Source organism: Panthera uncia (genome assembly GCF_023721935.1).
Source record: "Panthera uncia isolate 11264 chromosome B2 unlocalized genomic scaffold, Puncia_PCG_1.0 HiC_scaffold_24, whole genome shotgun sequence".
Taxonomy (NCBI): domain Eukaryota; kingdom Metazoa; phylum Chordata; class Mammalia; order Carnivora; family Felidae; genus Panthera; species Panthera uncia.
This window is the reverse complement of record NW_026057580.1, coordinates 73,925,435-73,951,865: the sequence shown is the minus strand read 5'-3', so window position 1 is coordinate 73,951,865 and position 26,431 is coordinate 73,925,435. Positions and strand designations below refer to the sequence as shown.

Sequence of the window (26,431 nt, the reverse complement as noted above, 5' to 3'; positions counted from 1 at the left end):
TTTTTTTAACTTCAGAGCTTATATTACTCTGACAATAAAGATGAATAGAATTCTCCCTTAGTCCAACATAATTTATTTAACTGATTATTGACTATACCTGGTCCAAAAAGAAAAAAAAAATCTTTTTTTTTTTCCAAAATTTTTCTCAACAGTAAGTAATCAAAGCTTTCCTGGAAGGGTATGAAAAACCACCTATGGCCTTCCCAGCAATAGCTTTAACCATGAAAACACTCTTTTCTGGCATTACTAGCTAAAAATATAAAGCATAGAAAGGAAGATAAAGATACCGAAGCCCATGGCTGAATGCAACTGCTTATAGCTTCAAATAACAATTAAACTAAACCATAAATACTCATGAAAACTAAAATACAATTTTTCTTCTTGCCATAGATTGATGACGGCAGACTGGTGAGGTGGCTAAGAGGGGTATCAGAGTGGCCTTGGTTTACTGCTCTGTGACTCTGGACAAGTCAACTATAACTATCTAAAAACCTAGTCCCTTATTTCAAATGAAGATAAAAATAGTATTTGTGTCATATAACAGTTGGGAGATTAAATAACACCTATAAAGCATTTATCACTTTCTGGTAAGAGTTCCCCCAAAATACTTGTCCATCACCATTCACCTCAGAACATGATTAGTGGCTGAGCACCTGGGTGGCTCAGTCATTAAGCATTTGACTGGCTCAGATGATGATCTCACAGTTCGTGAGTTCAAGTCCCACACCGGGTGTGCTCGAGCCCTGCTTAGGGTGAGCTTGAGCCCCGTTTCAGGTGAGCCCCACTACTCTCTCTCTCCTCCTCCCTCTCTCTTTCTGCCCTCCTGGTATATTCTCTTTCTCTCTCTCTCTCAATCTGGCTTTCGCTCACTTGCACCTTCTCTCTCTCTCTCAAAAAAAAAAAAAAAAAAAAAAAAAAAAAGGAAAGAACGTGATTGGTGGCTGTGGGCACAAGTTGGAACCAGACTTCCAAGGTCTGAATGAATCCCAGCACCACCACAGCCCTAGCTATGCCCCTGTTTTCTCTTCTGTAAACTGGATAATACCTTCCTCATAGGGTTTCTGTGATCTTTAAGTAGCTGATTTACTTAAAACATTAAAAGGGTGTCTAGGATTTAGGAGGTGTTCTGTAAGTGCTAGCAGTCATCATCTTCTTATCGATGAGACTGCCAAGGTCAGTCCAACTGAGAGAGAGCAAGGGGGCCATGGCAGCAGGAGGAAACGCTCACAGAACTAACACACGAAGAATGTTATTTTTAAAATAGGTACAATGCATTGTGTGTTCAGAATCTTGCAGAGTCATCAGGAGCCTAAAAATATCAAAATATTTTGACAAATATAAAGTATGTGAAGCCAAGAGGTTTCTCCTTCCTGCTCAACTGCACATTTACAATTTTTAGGCGACATATTCCAAGTAACTGAACACATCTGAGAAGAAAAGAAATCTTCAAATCTAACACAATTTCTTCATCAACCAATATTTATATAGAGAGATAAAGCTTACAGATATACCATAATGACACATGTGTTTACAGTCAGAAAAACACCCTAAACATAGAAACCCCAGTCTTGATGAAATTTAAAAGATGAAAAGAATCACTTCTAAACCTAAATACAACTTCAAAAATCTGATGTTTGATTGAAATACATTTTCTACTTCCCTTAAATGGCAATATGCATTAACTTTCAGTTGATAATGTAATTCCTTGAATTTGTGGATAAAACTACCTTTAATTCTGTGACCAACGCTCCCCTTTGATTTTTAGGTATGTGACTTCCTTTCTTACCATTTGTGATGGTTAATTTTATATGTCAACTTGACTGGCCATTTCTGGATCGTCTGTGATGGGGTTTCCACGAAAGTTAGCATTTGAGTAGACCAAGTAAACGAGACTGTTGTCTTTGATGTGGCTGAGCCTTGGTCAATCCACTGAGGGTCTGAACCGAACAAAAAGGTAGAGGAAGGGAGAATTCATTCTCATTCGTGTGCACACTCGCTCTCCTGCTCTCTTGTCTGCCCACCTGCCTGAGCTGGGCCATCAGCCTTCTCCTGTCCCTGGACTGGGGTTGCACAACCAGCCTTCCTCGGCTCCAGCTTGCAGACAGCAGTTCATGGAACTTCTCCAGAGTTGAATGAACCAATTCCTCTGCCTCGACATTAACTTCAGGGCTACCTTCTTCCTTTCCACCTCTTCCCTGATCTTAGTCAATACCACATGTACCTGCAGGTTCATTCTTCTAGTAAACTTCTGTATCTGCAAACTTCTGTGGAATGAGTCATGACATCAATTATAGATTCTCAGGCTAAGTACCACAAAACACATTTAACCTCTCACGTGTAATCTACTTAGTTTCACTCATTTATGAATTTAGCTAAGACTGTATATTTTGGGTATGTCCTTATATCATTCTCCTCCAAGATCAGGTCCTAGAGGTTTACCCTCTAATGATAATGACTCTAAGAAACACTAATACCATGTTCAAAGCCCTACCACACTATGCAGGAATGGGTTAACTCAATAGGCCTGCTGCTCAAACCCTACAAAATTTCTAAGAAAGGCCTGTCTTCAGGATTGGCCCTTGTCTGGCTCATAGGAGATGAGCTCTGAGCCTTTGTAATATTTTGCCTGATAAAAAGCCTTTGTATACCTGAGGCCTCAGGCCATCTAGTACCAGCATGACCAGATGGTTTGTACTAACAATGTGACTTATGACAAACTCCTATCTTTGCTCTGAGGGGCTAGAGTCTGAAGAGCCGAAGTCAGCCAAGCCGGTACTGCACGTCTACATGACTGGACCCCAAGCTGGGGTGAGCTTCCCTGGCTGGCAACACTTTGCACCTGCTGTCCCATACTGTTGCCAGAGTACAACTCCACTGAGAGAGGACACCTGGAAGCCTGTGCCTGGTGTCTCCTGGACTTTGCCCCATGTACCATGTCCCTTTGCTGATTTTAATCTGTATCTTTGGCTTTGTTAAACCATATTCATGATTAAAACAGCTTCTTGTGAGTACTTTCTAGTGGATCACTGGGCCCAATGGTGGTCAGCGGGAAGCCCCCACCCAACCTTCTTTTTAGTCCTATCATCTAAATTCCCATTAGAATCATGAAAGTCTTGCCACACACTTTGCCCCATTAGAAAATGTGGTGATACTCTTCACCAAATCTTCTTTTTCACTCAACTTTTGCTGATTTTTTCTCCCCAGGAAAATGATTCTGTCTCTGTCCAAGGATGTTGCCGTTGAAGCACAGGACACAGCAGAATATACAGTGTTGTACTTACAGACCGCCTGAAAGCTTTAGGTAGTATCTAAAAAAAGAAATACACAGGGGCGCCTGGGTGGCTCAGTCAGTTGAACATCGGACTTCGGTTCAGGTCATGATCTTGCGGTTCGTGAGTTCGAACCCCACATCAGGCTCTGTGCTAATAGCTCAGAGCCTGGAGCCCGCTTTGGATTCTGTCTCCCACTCTCTCAGGCCCTACCCTGTTCACACTGTCTGTCTCTCTCTCTCCAAAATAAATATTTAAAAATATTAAAAAAAAAAAAAAAAACGAAATACACAGAAGTTAGGCAAAAAGCTTAAAAGAATTCCATGGAAAAGTAATTTGCTGGCATCAAACCCATAATTCCAGCATAATCAAAATTAAAATTTCATTTACTGGATACGTATATACATTCATGAATATGTCTACTGAGTATATACTGCAGAGTGATATTTTCTCGCTATATTTAAAGTTCTTTTTCATTCCTTACTTATATTCAAGCACTCTTCAATTTTTCCAACCTTCAAATACTCACCAATGACAAAATTTAATTTTTTCTTTTTACTGCCTTTCACATTCTCAACTATTTTTATATGTACTTTTTTTGATTCTCATTTTTGTCTCACAGATCATAGTTCTTTGGCACCAAAATCCCTGAGTACTTTCCAAATGTCCTCTCATGAATCATAATCAAAACTCAGAATACCACAGACTTGGTCTGTGAAACAATGATACATACATGTAATTAACCCAAAGATGCAGGCACTGTCTTCTCAGGACTTGCCCATCTCAGTTATTGGCAACCAATCCTGCCAGCAATTCAGGCCCAAACTCCCGCTCCTTCCCTTACCTACTCTGTCTCTATGTTTAAACCATCAGCCAATTTTGTTGACTCCATCCTCAAAATATACCCAGAATCCAGACACTTTCGCCACTGCCATAATGCCTAAGCCACACCATGTCTTGCCTGAATCACTGCAAAAGCTTCCAAACTAGTCTGCCTGACTTCACCCTTACCTCCCAATGGCCATTCTTAACACAGGAGCCAGAGCCATCCTTGTTTGATCACAATTCAGATTATGTCACTGCTCCATTTAAAACCCTCCAACGGCTTCCCCATCATTCAGAGTAAGAACCAAAGTGCTTACAATTGCTCTCAAGATACAACATGGCCTGGCCCCATTGCCTCTCTGCCTTCACAACCTACAGCTCTTTCTCTCTTTCCCCATTCTAGCCATGTGGCATCCTTGCTCTTCTGGTACACATGGGACACGCTCCCTCCTCGGCATCTGTGTGCTTGTTCTTTCTGCTTAGAACGCTACCCCCAGATATCTACATGGCTTGCTCTCTCACCTCCTTTAAGTTTTTGTTCAATGTCACCTTCTCAGTGAGGTTCGCTGTGTTCATTTTATTTAAGTCAATCATCACCATCCCCTAACTCCCTTCCGGGTTTTATTTTTTCTTTATAGCACTAATAATCTTCTAATCTACCATATAATTTACTTATTTCTTTTATGTGCCTAGCTCCTCCCTCTAGAATTAAGCTCCAGGGGATCACTTTGCTTCCTGCTATATCCCTAACACCTAGAAGAGTGCCCAGCTCTTAAGAAACATGCAAAGATCATTTACTGAATAGATTAACGTGTCAAGATGTAAACCTCTAAAAACTGAGGGATAATTATGTATATAATCATATAACTATACAAACATAACTACATATAGAGAAGTGATAAAATTCTTTGTGTACCAAGACAAACCCTTTGGAGGTAAAATGTACTACAACCTTGACCCTTTCAAGGTTACACAGGGCAATGATTACGGTTTACTGACAGCTGGCACCATAGTCGCTGCCTTCTCAACCCTCCCTTGAGCACAAAGCTCACACTATAAGTGAGAGGTACTGCTGTGCCCCTAAGTCTTGCCACGTCCTTGTTAAGGTGCCTGGCCCACCTCAGATCTCACTCCTCACCCAGAGGATCTCATTTGGTTTCCCAACAGTCCATGGATGGTTTGCATGGGTTTTTCTCAGAGCCTTTTTCTAAACGCCACCTCAAAACTTTCAGCCCATTTTACATGGGGTTAGACATTCCACCACTTTTCCCATCCACTCCTGCCCAGACCAGGCAGGCCTCTCCTTCCACTGGCTAGTTGTCTTGGTGCTAAGACTTTCACTGAGGTTGTTCTGTTTTGAAATTTAGAGTGATTCCCTTCATGTCCCTCCTTTTAACTATATTCCCAAAGATGATTATTATTATTATTTAATGGTTTGGTCTAAGGGCTTTATTAGTGCTATTTACAAATAAAAAAAAATTTCCTGTACTGCTGACGTTTCTTTTATCTGGAGAATTTAAAAGAATAAAGATGCTTTCTAATGAATTATTTCTTGTACACTTATACCACTCCTGTTATTTTGTGCTAAATATCTTATTATGGTGAGTTTCTATAGATATATAAAGTGTTACTGCTAGGAAACAATCTTTAAGGAAAAGAAAAGCTTTACTAAACTGCTGGAGACTCTGATAACTGGGCAGAAAAGAATAAGCACTGGCCACTGATCCACAGGCCAAAAAAAAAAAAGTGTCCTGCCAGAAATACCCCAAGTCAGAGCCTATAATATGGCCAGATATTTAACATTTGTGTCTGTACGTCCAAGGTCATGCATGCTTAACTGGATATCTTGGTGAATATTCAGTTGACTTGACTGTCTACATTTCATACTATCTTTAGCATCTGGGAATCTGGCCCCATTCTCCACATCTCCTAATCTACGCATATGCCTCTCATATCTGCCCTACCCATTTCACCCAATCTTGCTCACAGCCAGGTCCCACCTAGCTGTTTCTTTTGGTCAAACCTGATGGCATTCTCTTCGTTGAGCTGGATGCTGGAGAAAACTCCTTTTGTACTAATCTCATTTTGTAAACTTTCTTCTCAGGTCTAGTCCTAAATGAATGTGGAGGCTAGATGACCACTTGTCAGGCAATTCCTGAGTTAAATGAGGCAGGGGAGGGGGACCAGGTGTTCATTCTACCTCAATCCCAACTATAAACCTGAGGCATCAACTTCTATCTTACCTCTGCATATCTACCCACTCACTCATCTCCAGTTGACTCTTTAGTAAAATCCTTGCTGTTGATACTGTGGATTTTTGCCCCTTTCCAAAAGTATTCACTTCTTCCTTTATCACCTATACTTTGGGACAGTGATATATCTTTCAAATTTATAGGGAAGACTGAAATTATCCAGTGCAAGTATAATGTCCCTAAACTTATCTCTAATCCCCAAATGCAAAGAAGTCACAGAGACTGCCATGCTGAGAAGAAGAAAGAAATGCAAAAGATCCTTTCAGAAGACAGGGACATATTGATATCCCAAGGCTCTTTGTGACATGTGCATCACTGTGACTATTCAGGGAATGGTGCAGGTCTAAGGCAAAGAGGAGACAGAAGAGCCAATGAAAGCCTGTTGTTTCTCATATAGACCTACAGATTCTTCCCCTTTCCCACAATCCTTTTGGCACACCGTGGTCACCGTATGGTAGACTCAAAAGATCTGACTTGGAATCTGTTATGAGTTGAACCATGTCTTCTAAACGTTCACTAAGTAAAAGTCCTAATCCCCAGTACCTCAGAATGTGACCTTATTTGGAAACAGGGTTGTTGCAGATACAATTAAGATAAGGTCATACTGGAGTAGAATGGGCTCCTAATGCAATATGACTGGTATTTTTAAAAAAATAGGAAATTTGGAGACAGAGAGACACACAGGGAGAATGCCACATGACGATGAAGGTAGAGATAGGAGTGAAGTATTGCCAAGTCTAGGAACACCAAAGATTGACAGGAACCACCAGAAGCTAGCAGAAAGCCGTGGAATAGAGAGGCTCTTCCATGGCCTTCACAGGAACCAAACGGATCAACACCTTGATTCTGGACTTCTAGCCTCTAGAATTGTGAGACGATAAATTTCTGTTGTGAAAGCCACTCAGAAGCACTTTGTTACAGCAGCTCTACCAAACTAACATACAGTCCTAGCTCCACAATTCTCTCATTTCTAAAGTGGAGGTCGTATTTCTTATATCTGAACCAGAGGCTGCTATAAACAATAAATATATATAGCGCTTACCAAATGCCAGGAACCATGTTAAGTATTTCACATGGCTTAACTCATTTAATCTCACCACAGCCCATAATGTAGATACTAATATCATCCTCTTTTTACAGATGAGGAAACTGAGGCATAGGTGGTTGAGTTCATTACCCAAGGTCACATAGAAAGCAAAGGAGCTGAGAGAGAAACCCACAGTCTGACCATACTACCTACAAAACAAGTATCTTTGTAAACTACAAAATTCCTTATAAATTAAAGAATCACCATTATACCACTTTCCTACTCAAGAGCCTCTATTCCAACAACAAAACAAACAAATTTCTCATGCAAGAGCTTCCATAACCTAACACTTACCTACCTTCATTTTATCACTCATTTCTTCCCTATACAAATTCTCTCTTCACACTTACCTGCTCTTCCTTGAGTACAACTCACATTTTGTTCTTTATTCCCACTATCACTCTCTTTCATGGGGCTCCCCCTCTGTGCTGCTCCACACCCGACCTCTTTTCTTTTTCAAAGAACACAAGGTTCTTGATGAAGCCTTCCCTGGCAACTCCATCCATAAGTGGTCTCCCCTGTGGCCTCATACCTGCATTGTTCAATATTCTTTGAGAAATCAGAAATAATGCCAGCCAAGAAGATGCTTACACCATCTTAGAAGATGGCAAAAGAAATAAAATTTTTACACACACACCACTAAAATAATAAGGAGGATGTATGCAAGAGAATGACAAACTACTACTGAGATTTAGAGAAGTTAGCACATCTGGCTAGGGTGGAGAAAGAAGGATGTACTGAGAAGGGGGTACCTGAATTGGACCTAAAAAGGTGTCAATAAAAATGTCTATAGCTTTATATGTGTTTACTAATGTATGCATTTAGTACTAATTGGTCCTTTCCTATAGTGTCATGTACCACTGACTACATGCAATAGGACCTTCAAGAAGTACTTGTGGAAAACAATGAAAGAGTAGGTGCAGAATGAAGAAAGGAAAGAGAATGTTATAGAAGTGAACTCCCACGCTTCTCCCATGTTCTCCCCAACCTTCTCCTTTCTCAGCCACTCCCTTTCTCTGCTGACTCCTCTTCCAGTGCTGTGGTTCAGCTGCCCTGTTTATGATGCTTTCTCCCTTCCCCTTTTTGGCATAAAGTCCCCTGAGGCCCAATGCATTCTCTGCTCCTAGATGCGTATTCTCTGCCCGTGTAATCCTACAGCTCTCTCCTTCCTGCAATTCTACTGCATCCATTCGGCCCTTTCAGCACTTAGTTGTTCTCATAAAGTTTCATACTTGATTATCCTTCTCCAACCAGATTTTATAGCTCCCCAAGGCTGGAAACCCATGTCATATTTATTTTGTATGTTTCCCCTCTTTGCCTCCACACAGACGTCCCTTCAAACACAGAAGTACCTGGCAAATACTTGCTGAATGACTAAACCCTTTCAGTATTTCTATCGCTAAAGTATAATGCTCTTTCATCTAACTCTCCAGGTTCAAAAGTACACTGGAAGAAGTTATATATCAAAGCATTCATTCCTAAGTAACACAGACTTATCTCTTCTAAAACTTGCAATCACTGAACCAAACTTCAGTGGCTTCGCCAACAAAAAAAAAAGGTGTAGGCACACAAAGAAGGATCTGTTATATAACCACCCTGATGCTGCCAGCTCAATTCAGCTTCTTTAGGCACAGGATTTATCATTTTATGGCAATTTAGTAGTATAAATACTATACACATTGCTTCCCCAAGAAAGAGATACTGAGTGGACAAACTTAACCTGAAACTTGGAAGATGAAATCCAACAAGTAGAAGTGAAATTGAATTTGTAAAGTTCCCACGTTCCTACAGCAGATACTCAAAATACTATTAGTTAATTTGAATCTTATATGGAATAATTCTATACAAGTCACAGTAAGTCTAAAAATGTTAACGGTGAAAATCCTAGAACTCAAACATAGCACATGGTTATTAACATGTGATGAATCCAATCTGAACAATGCTGATTTTCTCAGAGGAAACAGAGGTGCTTAAAATTTCACACCAGTGTTTAAAAACATTTTTTAATGTTTATTTATTTTTGAGAGAGAGAGAGACAGACAGACAGAGTGCCAGCGGGGGAGGGGCAGAGAGAGAGAGGGGAGACACAGATTCTGAAGCAGGCTCCAGGCTCTGAGCTGTCAGCACAGAACCGAACACGGGGCTCAAACTCAACCAACGTGAGATCATGACCTGAGGCGAAGTAGGACACTTAACTGACTAAGCCACCCAGGCACCCCTAAATTTCACACTAATGTTTAAGAAAGGACAAATTGAGAGTATTGCATAAAAGCAACAGATTGATTCTTATTTTGCTCTCTACTTCTACTGGGTTTCTCAGTAGAATCAATAGGCTCTAACTTGTGGAAGACTTAAAAGTAAAGATAAAGGAGGGAGAGAAGAAATTAACCTTACCACCAAAGGGGCCAGCAAAAAGACACTTGCACCTAAGATAACTCTGCAGGTTTTTCAGTGCTTCCAAGAATCAGAGTTTTCTTTGAAAAGGGTCATGGTGAAAACATTTCAAAACTGCTTTAAAACCATGGGCTGTAAAAGTAAGTTGAAACACTTAATTCCAATTGCCTAAGACACTGACTTTGCTGGGCTTCACTTCTTGCCCAGTGACCCAATAATGGCTGAGAGTGCTTTTTCCAACACCTAACATTGCATCCAAATGAACCTGCTTTTAAGATAATTACATCTTAAGTACTAATTTTAATATCGAGAAAAAACAGAACCACCGGCCTGACACCACAGAATCAATTCTCTTGGAGATTCTATCTTCCTAAAGAAAAATGAAGTTCACATTCTGTTTTTATAAATACCATTATTATTTTTAACCATAAATACTGTAATAAGAAGTCTGGTAAATGAGAAAAGTTTCCAGACTCTTTCTGACATAGGCAACCTCTGTATTTTGACCAAATAACTGATGAATGCCCCATATGTTCCTGTGGCCACTACTGACAGTCTAGTTATACTATAAAAAATGGAGCAGAAAAACAGAAAAGATATTACTGAAAATCCCAAATGGAATACTAGAGTCTGATGCCAAAATCTTTTAAGGTTTTCTAGATTAAAAAAGAAGTGTGGGGAAAACTGACCTGTTTGGGGGAGAACAGATTAAGCAGAGAGAAGAGGAATTTTCAGATATTATAATGTGTACCTGAAAAAGGCTGCAGGACTCTTACACATGATCAACATTTAGCCAGTGAGCAAATACTTTGTTCTAACAAACAAAAATGCTAAGTAGAAACTATGAAGGCAACTTGTGTTTCAAACACAAAAACTGACCATTTCTTCTATATTCCTATACTTAAATCCTTTTTAATTCCTATGATTTTCATATCCAGATGAGCCAAACTCATAAATTTAGAACCTGAGAAGACAAAAGCTAATATCCCTCCAGGACAGCCTCACTTAAATCTTTCTAAACACAGAAAAACTCAAAGGCCTCCTTCAGAAAGCCATTCTAAAGGTTAAAACATTCAGAAAAACTTCCCTGTATTTAGCATAAATCCCTCTTGATGCTTGCTGTAAGTCGATTTCCTCTATTTTTTCTTCAGGGAAGATGGAAAACAGCTGTTCAACATTCCCTTTCAGGCTACTTTTTCCTTCCGGCCAGGCCCATTCCCCCCCAGGGAGAAGTGTAAACACTGCAGGTGATTCCAAAATGCAGCTGGCCCCCAGGCTGCATGGTTGGTGAGTCTGGCCCCTTTTGTACCTCCTGGAATGATATCATTAAACAGCAAAGGCCCCAAGAAAAGTTCTTCACTAGAATTTGTGGAATTCTAGAAATCCATTACTTACAGTCTATTCTCAGTAGACTCTAACAATAAAAGTGCTGTTCAAGAAGAAAGAATTACAGTCAGAACTGTGAAGAAGGTAAGCAGTATTGTCCCGCAGCCAGGCTGTCTTCACTACTGCTCTACCGGTTGTGTCAGGGTGCTGAGTGTACCTTGGCAGGGGACACTTTTAAAGTACTTGGTGATTTTTATCATGCAATTCTTGAGTTTCTTGCCACTGACGCAACTTTCTGGATGCAAGCTAACTTTAGCAATGCAATAACCCTTTCCATACTTCAATCTAAGGGAGTACCCTAATTTTTTAAAATTTAATTTAAGGAAGCTCCACATCCAACGTGGGGCTTGAACTCACAGCCCTCAGATCAGAAGTCACACTCTCTACCGACTGAGCCAGCCAGGCGCCTAAGGGAGTATCCTAAATCAAAGTGTCAATCTGTAGTCTGTTACTTTTGTAAATCAGTAATTCCTGCTAGATTCACAACATAATCTGGAGATTACTATGTTTTACACTAAAATTTATATAACCAACCTAATGTTTTTACCTCCCACTTCATGAATTGCTAACAAATACCCCCATTTTTCTTGCAATAGCCATTAGACTCCCAACAGTAAAGCCAGTATATGGCCTGTGTACTTCATCAATAAAAATATTATAGACCCACAAGCTTGGTAAGCCCATTTCCTTTACAAATTCCTTTTAAGAGTTATGAAATGCTGATTCAACTTTGTTGTGGTATAACATCTGCATGCATTAAGTGCCTTTTCCTTAGTAGCTAAGTTTGTTACACATGAGAAAAATGCAGAAGCATTGATTTAATCAACAAATACAAATTTACAACGCTAAGCCATCTGCGTATGCAATGAATATTTCAAATAGAAAGATTTCAATGACAGCAATTTAACTGAATGCGGACCTATTCAATTTCTATTAAAAGAGCAATGTGTACCATTTTAAACACACACAGGGAATCCTACTAGGTTTATCTTGCTACTTTTTTCACATTAACTGGGGGAAAGAGAGGCACTATTAATTCCTTAAATAATATGAAAAAACTTTGGTGGGGTTGGGGGGCACCTGGGTGGCTCAGTCTGATGTCTGCTCAGGTCATGATCTCACAGTTCATGGGTTTGAGCTCCACATCAGGCTCTCTGCTGTCAGCACGGAGCCTGCTTCAGATCCTCTGTCCCCTCCATCGCTCTCTGCCCCTCCCCTACTGGTTCTCTCTCTCTTTCTTTCTTTCAAAAGAAATAATAAACTTAAAAAAAAATTTTTTTGGCATGCAGACATATACGTTCAGTTGCAAACTCTCTCTGACCCTGTCTAGTACAAAGCAGACGGACACAAATAACCTACAGTGGATACGTCATGTATATGTTAATTAACTGTATATATGCCTTCTATTTTTTAAAAACAGGACCATACTTACCTGATGGTTATAACCATTCCCAAATATAAAATGTCAAACAAACTACACTTATTATCAGTATGTTTATAGTTCTACATATTACTGAAGAGGCAAATTCTGTTCTTTCAGGAATTGTTTACTAACATTTGAAGACACCAAGTTCATGCTTACAGAATCTCTCAAAGGAGTTGAAACAACTAGAAGGAAATCCAGTGGTAATCTTAACACACATTAAAACTCACAGTGTTATTCTGAATTAAGAACTGAACAAACTATTTTATTCAAGAAATAAACAGATGGCTTCAACTCTCTTTTCTTCTCTTGCCAAATTAAAATCATTCCCTTTTCTCCTTTGTGATCTCCACCAGGCTCTGCGAACACTCTGCCTCCTGCAGGTTTATACTCTTCTGGGCGTCTGAAAGAGGATCTGGATTCCACACCCTCAACAGGCTGGAGCTTGCCTTGAGAGGCAGGAGCAAGCCACGCCATGGGTAAAGCACCCAAAGACCTGAAGTCAGCTAATGAGGACTGAGCGGTGAGCCTAGGGCTCTGCAGGAATTCGAGAATTAGAAGAGAATTCCATTCCCACAATGGAATCCTTACAAAGCCCAGAGTGGAAGTGGAGGGAGCTGTAGGAAGGGGATCTGTAAAAGGCCAGTGTACAGAAGTCTGGAAAGCGCATAAGCATTTGACAGGAGCTGACAGTCCCTGGACAGTAGTGAGTAGTAAAGGAGATAATAAACTAGATCTGTAGGAAAATGAAATGTAAGAGTCTTTAATAACATGCACTTGGAGTCATAAAGGAGCAAAGCAGAATTAAATGCGCAACATAGTTTCCTCTCATATTTAAGGTAGACCACTAATTACTTGTAAAATGATTGACAAGTCTCTTACCCTCACAGTACTTCCATTTCCACACCCCTAAAATGAGGATAAGACACCTGCTCTATATCACTCCCCATTTCCACTATGCTAAAATATGAAAATGTAAGATTTGAAAAAAATTTTAAAGTACTAAGCGATTTTTAAATGCAAGTATTAGTATAGCCATATGATCTATCAGGGACTCTTCCGTTCCTTCAATTGTCTACACACATATGAATTTGTAAGCAAGAATTTATTAATCCTAATGGCCCCTCTTGACCTAATACATTCCACTCGTTTGAATCTTTTCTGTAACACTTCTCCACTGCGAGCTAACCAAACCAATCTTCTATACGAGACCAGAAGTTCCTAAACACTAAGTTTAGATGGGCCAGAATATGGGACTGAGTTTATTCGGTAACAGATTTTCTTCAAAGAACAATTACTTCAATTAAAGATATTATCCACTTAATGCAGAGTTTAATTTTTAAAAGGGAATTTCCTCTTAGAATTGGGCATTAGAGTTGGCAAGACTTTGAAATTCATCCATTTCCAATTATTGCTGTCACCAAATGGACGCATGGATCAGTGCCTCAGGAATCTGGGATTTTTAATCTCTATTTCCTATTCTGCCACTACTAACTCACCAAATGAATTGCATGGGGGAAATAATTTCTCTTTATGGTGCTCTGGGCTTATACACTTGCCTAATTGCTGTGTTGGGCACTGATTCTAGGTTTAGAGAATTTTATTGTGTCATCCAAACATCTGCTGGTAATTTGGTGACCCCCAGTTAGGGGAAGATAATGTAATTCCAAGATGAGAAAACCCTAAGGCATCAGTAACAAGAACTGTTCTGTCCTCTGTTTGCACACACTCCTTCAGAAGGCTGATGCCCATCGAACCTCATCACGTGCCCTACCCAATCCTTCAGAATAGTAAAGGTCCAGCCCCTTTCAGTACATGAAATACCAATATCCACCATGATGATGTTCTTCACCTCCTCAGAGACCTGCCACAAACACATCCCAGGACAATAACAGTATTTCTCTGTTTCACTGGGGAGGAAGGGTTGAAAAAGAGTAAGAATACCAATTATATTTTAGACTCAAATAATTCATATATGCTGTAATGATGAAATGCTAGTCTTTTACTAGTTCTTTACCCCCTTTGAAAACATTGATTACTGATATACTGAAATGTAAATTTAAATATTTTATCCTTTATTCCTTTCCAATCATTGCTGTAATTGTAATACTGAATGGGAATAATGTAATATCATTCACACAACACAGTGTGATCCAAAGCAGTACAAATAAATACCAAAATAATCCACTAAAGAGTACATTAAGATATATATAAATATTTTATTATGTAATTGCAGAATGCATTTTCACCTATGATACAAAACACTTTTTCAGAAATTAAATAATCTTTAAAAAAAAAGCACAGCAGGGGAGGGTGCCTCGGTGGCTCAGTTAGCTGAGTGTCTGACTCTTGATTTTGGCTCAGGTCATGATCCCAGGGTCATGGGATCAAGACCCACATCAGGCTCAGTGCTGAATGTGGTGCCTGCTTGGGATTCTTCCTCTCCTTCACTCAAGGGCAAGCATACACACACACACTCTCTCTCTCTCTCTCTCTCTCATTCTCTAATTAAAATAAATAACAGACAAACAAAAACAAGCACTGGAGGAGGAAGGACATCTGTAAAGTTAAGAACTTCATGGATGACCACCATGTCCCCTCCAGGCAGCACTGCAAGATACTGAGTAGCCAGACCACAAATCTCATTGAAAACCTGTATTTGCTAATCTGTGGACTAATTTTATAAATACTAAAGTAGTTGCTCACATAAATGTTAGTCACTATAATGGTCCTGACCTCATGTGGCCAACCCAGCTGACTTCTCACCAGGTGTCTGCCCACACTAGGCCCCTAACCTCAGAGGGAGGAACATTAAACAGCTTTCACCCAGCAGAACCAGCAAAATCCTAATAATCCTCAGGGTGGCAAAGGCCTATACTGTGTTTGTTGCAAATTTCCCTTTTTGTCCAAATTCCTTTTTTTTTTTTTTTTTTTTGGAGAACTCCCTTTTATTTGATGACTGTACTATCAATAGTTATTAATCTGAATGTAAAAATGTACTTTGCAGGCCACTGTTTTTATTTAATTAACCAAAAATTGATGAAACTGATACTGACATGAAATGCCCATCAATGGACAATGAAACTTCCCAAGCTCAAACTCTCAGATGCTTTTTATTTATGTTTTCTCCCTTCCCACGTTGGAAGCTTCAGGAGGATTAGGGCAGTTTCTTATACATCTCTGTATATCCCCTCAATTACCAGCAGTGTCTTGCACTTTTTGCTGTACTCACACAAAGGGGTCACTAGATGCTGGAGGCATTAAATTTCATCTTTTCTCCATTTATACTAAAACACATCTAACCTACACACTTCATAAAAGGACTTGTGCCTGTATGGTGAACTTGAAAGAAAAAAGTTAACACATGACAGACAAATGGTCAGATAATCCTGTATTTTATTCTTTCATGAGCATTACATTTTTGTGATCCCATTTTGGGAGTACTGTCTGAACATTCTACCAAATATTGCACATATAGCATTTCAGAGGTTATCACTTACTAAGACATTTAAAAAAAAAAAAAAAATGAAGAGGACTCCCGAAAAATTAAATGCTGTCAAAATTCTAAGTGAGAACGTCCATTCTCAAATTTAATGTATCATTAACTAAGCCATGACTAACAACAACAAATTTAAGAACTTCATTACACGAAGATCCCTAGAAATTAAAAGTGTCACTTCCTGACCTAAGGAATTCCAGGTAAAGTAGGCTCACCTCCTGCTTTTAAGCAGTGGATTTGGTTTCAACCTTTAATGCCAGCCGGCCAGCCTAAGCGGAGGCTGCTGCCTCAAATGAGCGATGAAAACGAGAAAGTTCTCGGGTCACAAACTTAGCTCGGATTCCAGCCGCGACAGATCTCGAGCCCATGTGGCATTGCTTACAGAGCTTCCCAGCCTGTGAGTCAGGCGTCCCACCACCACCACCACCACCAGGAGCTGCCTGCGAGTGAGGTTTACCCACAATTTCTCCCGGTTCGGGGGAGCCAAGCGGCGCTGGAATCCAGCATCTGGGGGGGGGGGGGGGGGGGGGGGGCGCTCGGGACAGGCTCCCCGGGCTTCCACAGCCGCACAGAGAGGCTACCCGCGCGGGGGTCCGCACACACGACAATCACCAACCCCTCCCCAACTAGCAGGGCACGCAGGGAAAGCAGGGCGCGAGGCTGTGCCACCCAGCTGGCCGAAGAAGCTGGAGCCCCGTGGGCTGGCCGGGCAATCGCGGCGCCGAGGCACCGAAAGCGATCTCGGGGTCCTCACCGTGCGCCGACTCTGCGCTGGGCGCTCAAGGGCTGGGAAGGGGCTAGGAGCTGCCCGGACGCGGGAAGCCCACGGCGCCGGCTCCACGCCTCGCGCGCCCTCCAGCAGCCCAGCCGCGCAGGGCCCGGGCGCGCAGCCCGCGCCGCTCCGCGCGGGGCAGGGGACGTGGCTTTCCGCCTCCCGCCGGCACCCTACGACCCGCCCGAGACCCCGGAAGAAAGATGAGCCGCGCGGGGCCCAGAACGGCGACCGCCGCCGCCCCTCCGCTTACCGCTCCCCGCCGCGGCTTCGTCCTCCCGGGCGTCGCCTCCCCAGCCTCGGCCCCGGCTCCGCGGCCCCCTCACACCACGGCGCCCGGGCCCCCCGGCGCCCTCTGAGCCGAGCCCTCAGCGCGCCCGCAGCGCCTCGGGTGCCGGTGGGCGCCGCGCCACGGGATGCGCCGCTTCAGCCTCGGGCGGCGCTACTGCGAGCCGAGCGGGCGGGTGGGTGAGGGGTGTGGGCGAAGGAGGAGGAGGAGGGCGGGACGCGGCGGGCGCTGAGGCTCGGCTAGAGGGAGGAAACCGCAACGTCACCAGAACCCGGGGAGGCGAGATGGGGAGGGGGAAACGGGGACCCCCTTCCCCGCCGGACCCCGACCTCCGGCCCGCCCTCCTTCTTCTCCGCTCCTCCTCTCCTGGGACTCGCGGCTCGGCGCTGAGTTCGGCCTTCCCCTCCACTGGGGCCCCAACTCCAGGCACCCCTGCCTTGCCGGGCCTCTTTGGCTCCAACTTGCTCTCGTTTCTAAGTGACCCACACGTTTCGGGTTCGACTCTGGAATCGCCCCGAACAGAAAGATACTTTTGGAGGCCCAGAGGGGAGGAGCTGATGCTTCCGTCCAGCCCGGGGAAGGAAATCGAGGAAAACGCGGAGAACCTTGCTTACCCGGGCTGTTGCCCACTCCCTCCCCTTCTCCACAACAGTTACTCCTCCTTTCCTCCAGCATTTGGTTTTACTCTCAGGAGTAAGGGAGGAAATCACCTACTTAGACGCAGTTCTCCCCTTTAGCTGCACTAACGATCTTAAGATCACTAAAGCCGAAAGCACTGAACCCCGCAAACTGAACGGATTTTAATCATCAAAGGTAAAGGGGTCAGGGACAGAGCAGTTGTATGCAGTTTTTACCTTATCGCCCAGGCCCGCATGGCGGGGAGAGGGAGGGAGTAGGAAGGAGAGGACAGAGATCTCTTATCCAACAGTTTTTCAGGTGGAGGATTTATAACCTTAGTAGTAGTAGTCGTCGTCGTCGTCGTCGTCGTCGTCACAATCCCCCTTGGAGAAGTTTCCACTCTTTTCTTAAAGCAGCCACTGAGCGCAGCCTGGTCTAACCTGGCTCCAGGGAGGTGTTCTAAATGACCTAAGGCCTAACTTGCTTCCCTCCGTATTAGCGTGTAATCAAACCTACCAGAGCCAGGCTGTACAAAAGTGACAGATGTTTACCCATTCATTAGAATTGGAGATGTTTTACCTGAGAGCAGTGTCTTTTCTTCGTTCACTTCCAAGTGCTTTGTTTGAGCTCTAAAGGGCCACCTCCATTTCCCCTGTCCTCGCAGGTTCTCAAGACCTTCAGAGAAGTTTCCACCAGGCCACATTAGGAAAAAAAAGTGGATGTCTCCTCTTATGCTTCTCTTTTTCAGAAAATGCATATGAAGAGAGATTACTTACCAACAGGTCAAGAGGAAGTGGTTTTATTAAATTTTTAAATGTTCACACAGGTAAACCACTGTTTTGCATAAACTTCCAAAAGGTTTAAAGGTGACCTGTGGGGCTGAGGAGAAAGGACTTTCTAATTTAGATCTGGCTGTAATCTGGTTTAAATGCTTATCTTGCAGTTTCCTATCAGAGGACTTAGAAAACTGACTGCAGAGCTTCAGTTTCCTCATCTGTAATGTAGAGATACAATCCCTCCATTGAACCGTTATACCGAGGATACAATAAAAATAGCTAATATTTGAGAGTTACGACATGCCAGACACTGTGCTAAGGGATTTAAATGTATTAATTCAATTATTAGGATTAATTGTGAAAGTGCCTAGCTGTAAAAGGTAATCCAGAAGTTAATCTCCACTGATCTTCTCAAACTTGGGAGACACTTTAGAAAAAGCATCTGGTTTGATTTATTTAATTTCTCAACAAAGTAGTCATCTAGTTCAGTGTGTTTCCGACCTAGATCATTAAATTAGCAGAGGGGCTTTGATAAAAATACTTTTTTAATGAGGGCTCCATACCAAACCAATAAATCAGAATCTCTAGGGGTAGTATCTAAGCATAGGCATTTAAAATCTCTTCCCAGGTAATCATAATGTGCAACCAGGATTTAGAACTCTTCAAAAGTGTCAGTACCCGTTGTCATTTGCTCCCCTCTTCACCCCCAGTTTTGCCTTCAATTGATTGGAATCTGTTTCTGGATAACATCTACTCTTGCAAAGCCTGCCCCACACCCCCCACCCCATACAACAGGCCTCAAAGATCTGCCATTCTGGTGTTTTCCAGGAAGCATCTGGCACATCAGTTCCACAGAAGAGTGCTTCAGTGTGCCTAGGTACCTACCAACTCCATCAGCTCTTCCTCATCCTTTCTGAAAAGCTCTTGGAAGGCAGTTTCTTTTGTCATCGTCCCTCTCAAAATGTGACCCCAACAATAAATGCAAGGTTTCATCCCAAATAACACAGAGTAAAAAAATGGTTAATGGCTTTGTTCTAATTACGGTATTTCCTCAAGTAAATCCTGTGGGCTCATATGGCAGCAGTATTACCCTGATGACTCCTATATTACAATCCACTAAAATTCTGAAGCAGTCGTCTTTTTCACAACTGCCCAGAAACACACCTTCCTGACCTATACTCATTATTGCTGGTGTTCATCACTTAACATGTGATTGATTCCATTAAGTTCGATTGTGCTAAGTCAGGCCTCTTCTTCTAGCTTGTTGACATGTTGAATATCACTGATGTAATTGAGTAATTCTACCTTCCAATTTTGTCTTCTGCAAATTCGGTCTGTGTGCCGTGTCATCATTCAAGTCCTCATTCCCAGGCACTTTCCACTGCCAACTGACACTGAATCAGCACGCTGTTGATGAATATTCTCATCAATGGAGAATCCATGTGTTAATTATATTTTCTTTTGTCGTCCCAGAGCAGCAGCTAACGTGCATCTGTGTGTGGTGTCTTTGTGGAAATTAGTAAAAGTTACCCATCCTTACCCAGGCCAACAGATTAGGAAAAAGCAATTTCCACCACCCAGATACAGCTTAAACAACAGATGTGTTTTGTCTATTAGATGTCCTTGCTCTACTGGTGTAGCAATATTGTCAAAAAAAGGAAACAACTACTTAGTGAATTCTTGTTAACTTCTGGATTTCTTCCTTTTCTAAGTGCCCAGATACCATTTAAGAATTGGTTTATTAATTTTGTTCAAGATCTGTAAAAAGCCCCTTGTCTTGGCTTCAGGAATCTCGCGGCTTCTTTTTTGAAAATTGGAACTCTACTTCTCCATCTCCAGTCCTTTACTGTTCATCTCTCTCTGTGCTGATTTGAGATGAAAGTGATTATTTACAAACTCTTGGCTGAGATGTAATTTTTGGAGACGAGAAGTTAAGCTTTATAGAACTAGGTTATTTCCTCACAGATTCTTCACCTAAGTTTTCAAACTTTTCCAATGTTCATTTCACTCTTTCGGTTAAAGGATTATTTTTTTCATGATAAAGAAGAAAAAAGGAATGAGTTCTGTTTGTCATCTATCTCGAGTAGGTGCATTCCTTCTATGTTCTTTTTGTCTGAACAAAACAAAAAATATATATAAACAAAATAAACTGTATATATTTTTCTCCTTAGTTTATTTTTGGCTCTAGCCTAATGGACCCCAATTTTATGGGGCTGTTAAAAGTACATGGTTTATGTTCTCTTGTTTAATTCATTAAACTGAAATTTGCCCTTTAGGTTTTACTAACCAGCCAGCTGGTCCGTGACTGTACAATTGCCTCAGTCCTTGAAATGCTTCTTTTTTTCCTCCCTGAGGCCAAATTAATCTATTTGTAAAACCGCCTTATCCTACACCTAAAAGATTCATCCTTGAGTCACTGAAAAGGTGTGATCATTTTGGTTTGCTCCAGCCTGACTGCACTTGAGGTATACTTAGTAATAGTCTTCAGTTCCCCATTTCTGAGCATTCAGTCCTGGCCAAGACACCCACCAGATGTTTTCTCCAACCCCCCATACTCAGGCCTGCAGTCTCCCTGACTTGTCCAGTGCCAACCTGCCCCTCTCCATTACCTAGACTGTTCTCTTGCTACTGCTTCACCTCTAGATGACTCAAGCTTCCTGAACTTAGTTTTCATCAGTAAAACAAAACATTTACCTATGTTATTAATCATAACTGAGTGGCACCTTCTCCATCCTCAGTCACAATTTAAGGCTTTTATATATAATTCTTCTTCAGGTACGTATCTCCTGGCTTCACAATCTTCTAATAGATGAAGTATGCCAGCCACTTCCATATGTATCTCATTTTACCCTCACAGGCATTGATGTCAGCATTACTATGCCCATTTGAGTGGAAACAGGCTCAGAAAGTGGAAGTGAATTTCCCAAGCTATAAATGGCTCAGACCACATAGGATTAAGTTTTCTGGTGTCAAATACAGGCTCTTTCCACTAAATCCTTTGACCTGTACTAACTTCATATCTAAAACCCCACTTACGGTTTGAATGTCCTCAGGTGAAAGTTTTTCTCCATTCTCAACCGACTTTTGAAATAGATGATTTTTATATCACTGATTTGTTTTAAACCACCCACAGTGTCCCATACACCTACTAAGTTACAGCACTATTCTCTGAAATTAAACAAATGATTATTGATACTTGCCACACGAATGACTGAAATTAAGTTTTTTTTTTTGAGTCATGAAAAGAACCAAAAGTAGTTTAAGTATTTAATATTTTTCTTAAGCATGGCTTTTGAGAACTACAAAGAATGTTTAGAGTTTAGAAAGTTTAGAAAATGGATGTTTATTGAGGCTTGATTTAATTTGGTGATTCCTTATAGCAGGAGCTTGGACAGTATTTAATCTTCTTCTTTTTACCAAACTCTGGCTTCTTCTATTAATTTTTTTTTCAACGTTTTTTATTTATTTTTGGGACAGAGAGAGACAGAGCATGAACGGGGGAGGGGCAGAGAGAGAGGGAGACACAGAATCAGAAACAGGCTCCAGGCTCCGAGGCATCAGCCCAGAGCCCGACGCGGGGCTCGAACCCACGGACCGCGAGATCGTGACCTGGCTGAAGTCGGACGCTTAACCGACTGCGCCACCCAGGCGCCCCTGGCTTCTTCTAGAAAAGTGCAGTTAAGGAATTGCCTTAAGAAGGTTCTATTTATTTCTAAGTACTATTGTTGGAAATGCAGCCTGGGGAAGTAATACTTGATTTCAGTATTGGCTGAACTAGTTTAGTTGTTTTCAGATTGTTTCAAGTTTCTGCTGCCCAAGTACTAAAAAATAATAAAATACAATGAAACATTTAACAGCCAGGCTATTCAGGACTTTGTCTTCTGCCAAATGAGATTAACTGTATTAAGCAAAGAAAATCTTGGCTGTTTTGCATTTATAGTATCTTTCAGATGATCTTTTGGGTAATAGGAATAATTGCCAGTTTGCTGATGTTAAACCTAAATATGTAATCCAACGACATTTTCTATACCTTTTTTCTAACCTAACTCCAAAGAACAGATTGTTTCCTCTAGTTCTAGTTTTTATCATTTTTATAAATAATGCCATTTTGGAGTGGCCATTTTTGCTCTTCGTGGCCAAATGGAAAAATACTGGTGTTTTTAAAACATGCTAAAACAGCAAAATTTAAAAACCCAACTAAAGTCTAACAGAGAACCAGCATTTCTTAGAAGCACTAATCATCTATGCAAGAAAGAGGAACACTTGGAATAATCATATGTCAACCCTTTCATTTTCCAAAGAAACTGAGGTTAGCATAGGTGGTGATTGCCAGTTCCTGCTAATTACCGGTAGAGATGGGAAAAGAAGTCAGGCCTCCTGGTTCCTGGTTATGTGTTCTTTTTCCCACTTCTCTCTGCTGCATCATTGGCCAAGAAAATGTAACTAACTTCTCCTTTTGAGGTTCTTGTATTCTACATGAGCTGTGGCAATTTATTTAAAATTTTGATTTTGCATTCTTTCTATTAACAAAATGTGGATGCACAAGGAAAAATAAGCTTTATTTTTGGAGAAAATCAAATGTCTACTCAAATATAAATATAAATGGATGGCACCCTTTGTTTAAGCATTGTTAAACTAGATGCTGTATGTTACATTTCCCACTGACAAGTGGGTGAAATATGCTCATCACCACCTACTTAACAATTGCTATCTAACCAAGTTCCTGGCCTTGAGGTGAGATCCTCAATAAAGTTTAACCTCAGTAAAGTTTTACCTCAATAAAGTTTGAGTCATTTATCCTCATTACCTCACTATACCTGGAATTTTTAAGGCATTCAAAAGTTTTAACAAACTTTCATGTTTTTATTGCATGAACCAATTGTCTACATTTCCTGCTATTATACAAGAAGGATAATGCTAGATGGCAATGTTTCTATTCATAGTAGGCAGATTACCACTACAGTGTGAAGATCAGCCACATGTATGTACATCTATACACATATGTGTATACGTAATGCACACACACACATTTTATGATCAGTCATTAAGCATGTGTCAACAAATAGCAACTATTATGGAACACAGAACACAGAATACAACATTCTTGGATTGTACTGCAACGAAAAAGCCACTTAAAGTGAATCTGCCTGAATTAAACAAATTAAAGTTGTTTGGGGGAAATGAATGGGTCAATGCTGGAAATGGAGAGTGTTGAGTTCTAGGACTAAATCTTTCACAATCCAGCATATGACCCCAGAAGAAATTTTTTCTCCTCCTATAAATCTGGAAAATTCAGCAATAGCATACATGATAACTAGGGCAAACCGCTTAACCTCTTTGAGTCTCGGTGTCCTTAGCTGTAAGTTAAAGCAATTGGCCTTGATCAGTGGTTCTCAGTCCTGTTTATATATCAGAACCACCCAGGAAACATTAAAAAATAATAACGTCCTGCACTACCCTCAGACAAATTGAAACAGAATTCCTGAGGGATGTGGCTTATGCTAGTAGTACTCCAAATGTGGTCTAAGGACCACCAGCATCAGCATTACTTGGTATATTAGTCAGTTTGGGCTGCCACAACAAAATGCCATAAACTGTGTGTCTTAAACAAGAGAAGTTTATTTCTCACAGTTTGTGGAGGCTAGAAAGTCCAAGATCAAGGTGCTGGCAAGTTCAGTTTCTGAGGGAGCTCTCTTTCGGTTTTCTCACATGTGTCCTCATGTGGCCTTTCCTTGGGGCATGCATGTATAGAAAGAGCTCTTTCTCTCTTCTTCTAAGGCCAATACTCCTATGGGATTATGACCCCACCTTTATGACCTCATATAAAGGTAATTTTCAAAGGTAATTCAGGTTAATTTATTTTTCTTTATATTTTTTTCTTTATTATTTGTATTATATTACAGTATTGTAATCATTTTTATATGAATATTTTTGGGTTGGAATTAATTTTTGGAATTAATCATCTGAGTTTCCATTATTTCTTATGGGGAAATTCGCTTTCATATACAAGTGCTTTAGATTACAAGCATGTTTCTGGAACAAGTTATGCACACAAACCAAGGTTTTACTGTATTTAGAAAATCTCACAAAGGTCATTCAACCATATAAATAAAGGAACTATGAGTATTTCTTAGTATTAAAACTTATGTTCTGAGTTATATAATTTTAAATTCTCTTTTGATACGAGGACATAAATGGCTAAAACTGTAGATGCCACTTCACTCACAAACTTATAATAATAGTTGTATACAAATGAAGTTTTAAAATATCTCAAATCACCAGAGGTATGACCAGTGAATTTAATTATGTCAGCACAAAAGTTAGCACATAAAAGTAGAAAACACAACCCCTTGATATTTTTTCTTTTCTCTTCCAGGCACATGAAACAGTTAAAAACTCAACAGTTAAAAACTTCAAACTCATCAGAGAGAGACAAGTAACTAACGAATGAAAACTAAAAATCTCCATAATAGTCCTAGGGTTTAATAGGAGAGTTATTAAGAATAGTATTTGAGGGACACCTGGGTGGCTCAGTCAGTTAAGCATCTGACTTCAGCTCAGGTCATGATCTCACAGTTTGTGAGTTTAAGATTCGCATTGGGTTCCATGCTAACAGCTTAGAGCCTAGAGCCTGCTTCAGATTCTGTCTCTGTCTCTCTGCTCCTTCCCCACTCGTGCTCTCTCTCTCTCAAAAATAAATAAAGATTAAAAAAAATATTTGAGTAGTTGGCTTAATTAGAATTCTGTTCTGATAAGGCTAAGGTGGGAACATTTCCTTTTTTTTTTTAATGTTTATTTATTTTGAGAGAGAATACACATGGGGGGGGGGGGGGCGGGCCACAGAGAGAGAATCCCAAGCAGACTCCACACTTTCACTAACCATGAGATCATGACCTGAGCCGAAATCAAGAGTCAGACACTTAACCCAGACACTTAACTGACTGAGCCACTCAGGAACCCTGATGGCAACATTTTCACACATATGAATATGTTAAATATCCATACTGGTGGTCACAAAGCAACTGGAGAGTTAACATCAAACTGATCCATCTACTCTGAAATCCATAGTCTGTTGGAAGGGGGCTAATGGTGTCACCTCTGTTTACAAGTCCTTCAAACACTAGCTTTCAAAGATTTTCTGCATCTTTAAATAAGTAAACATTACCAGGGAAATTATAAGTAAAATGCTAGAGTACATGTCGAAATGTAACTTTCTTTCCAAATGCAGATACAGGATAATATTCCTTCTCTATAAGCAAGTTTTTAAGTAAAACATAATTTGGTAGCGAGTTGTTTGAAAACAATGCTGCCACATGAATTCTGCTTTTATTGGATGCTGCTAAGAATGAACATGGCCTCACAATTTAACCTAAGAGATCTTGCTTCACAAGTCAAAGATATCATTTTATGAGGAAAGCAAGCTATATTAACACTTAGAACCACAGACAAGCTGAGATTAACCAATGCTTAAGGGAACAGGAAATATTATGGAATTTTGATTTGTAATAATATTGCAAAACTACCAGCCGTTTCCACTTAACTACATGACCTGTTATATATACTGTATTGAAATGAAAGATCTGTATCACAGTTTCTATTTTGAGTGTGAAAGAATAGTACTAACTTTTACATGTCCCTGAACTATCAGATGTCATTCTCTGAAAGCTAAGAAGCTTCTGAATGCCACTAATATGAAAACAGTATTTACTACATATAGGAAACAAAACCTATGACTATAGTAGCCAAACTAAAATTATAAATAGGAAGATATATTTAAATTTGATCATGATGGCTTATAACTACTGAAATCCACAAACTGATAACAATGGTTATTTTTAAAT

At 40.7% G+C, this 26,431-nt stretch overlaps 1 protein-coding gene across 2 annotated transcripts in view; it reads right to left on the bottom strand.

Annotated features, from left to right (window-relative positions):
- Window positions 1–18,156, bottom strand: part of DSE (dermatan sulfate epimerase) — a 79,715-nt gene extending 61,559 nt beyond the window's left edge. The window contains exon 1 of one of the 2 annotated variants that reach the window (XM_049654197.1): window positions 18,051–18,156. The gene's annotated coding sequence lies outside the window, so the exon portion shown is untranslated. Of the gene's footprint in view, window positions 1–17,160; window positions 17,371–18,050 lie in introns of those variants that run through there. The other variant, XM_049654196.1, reaches the window with a different exon arrangement.
- Between the last annotated feature and the right edge of the window lie 8,275 nt (window positions 18,157–26,431).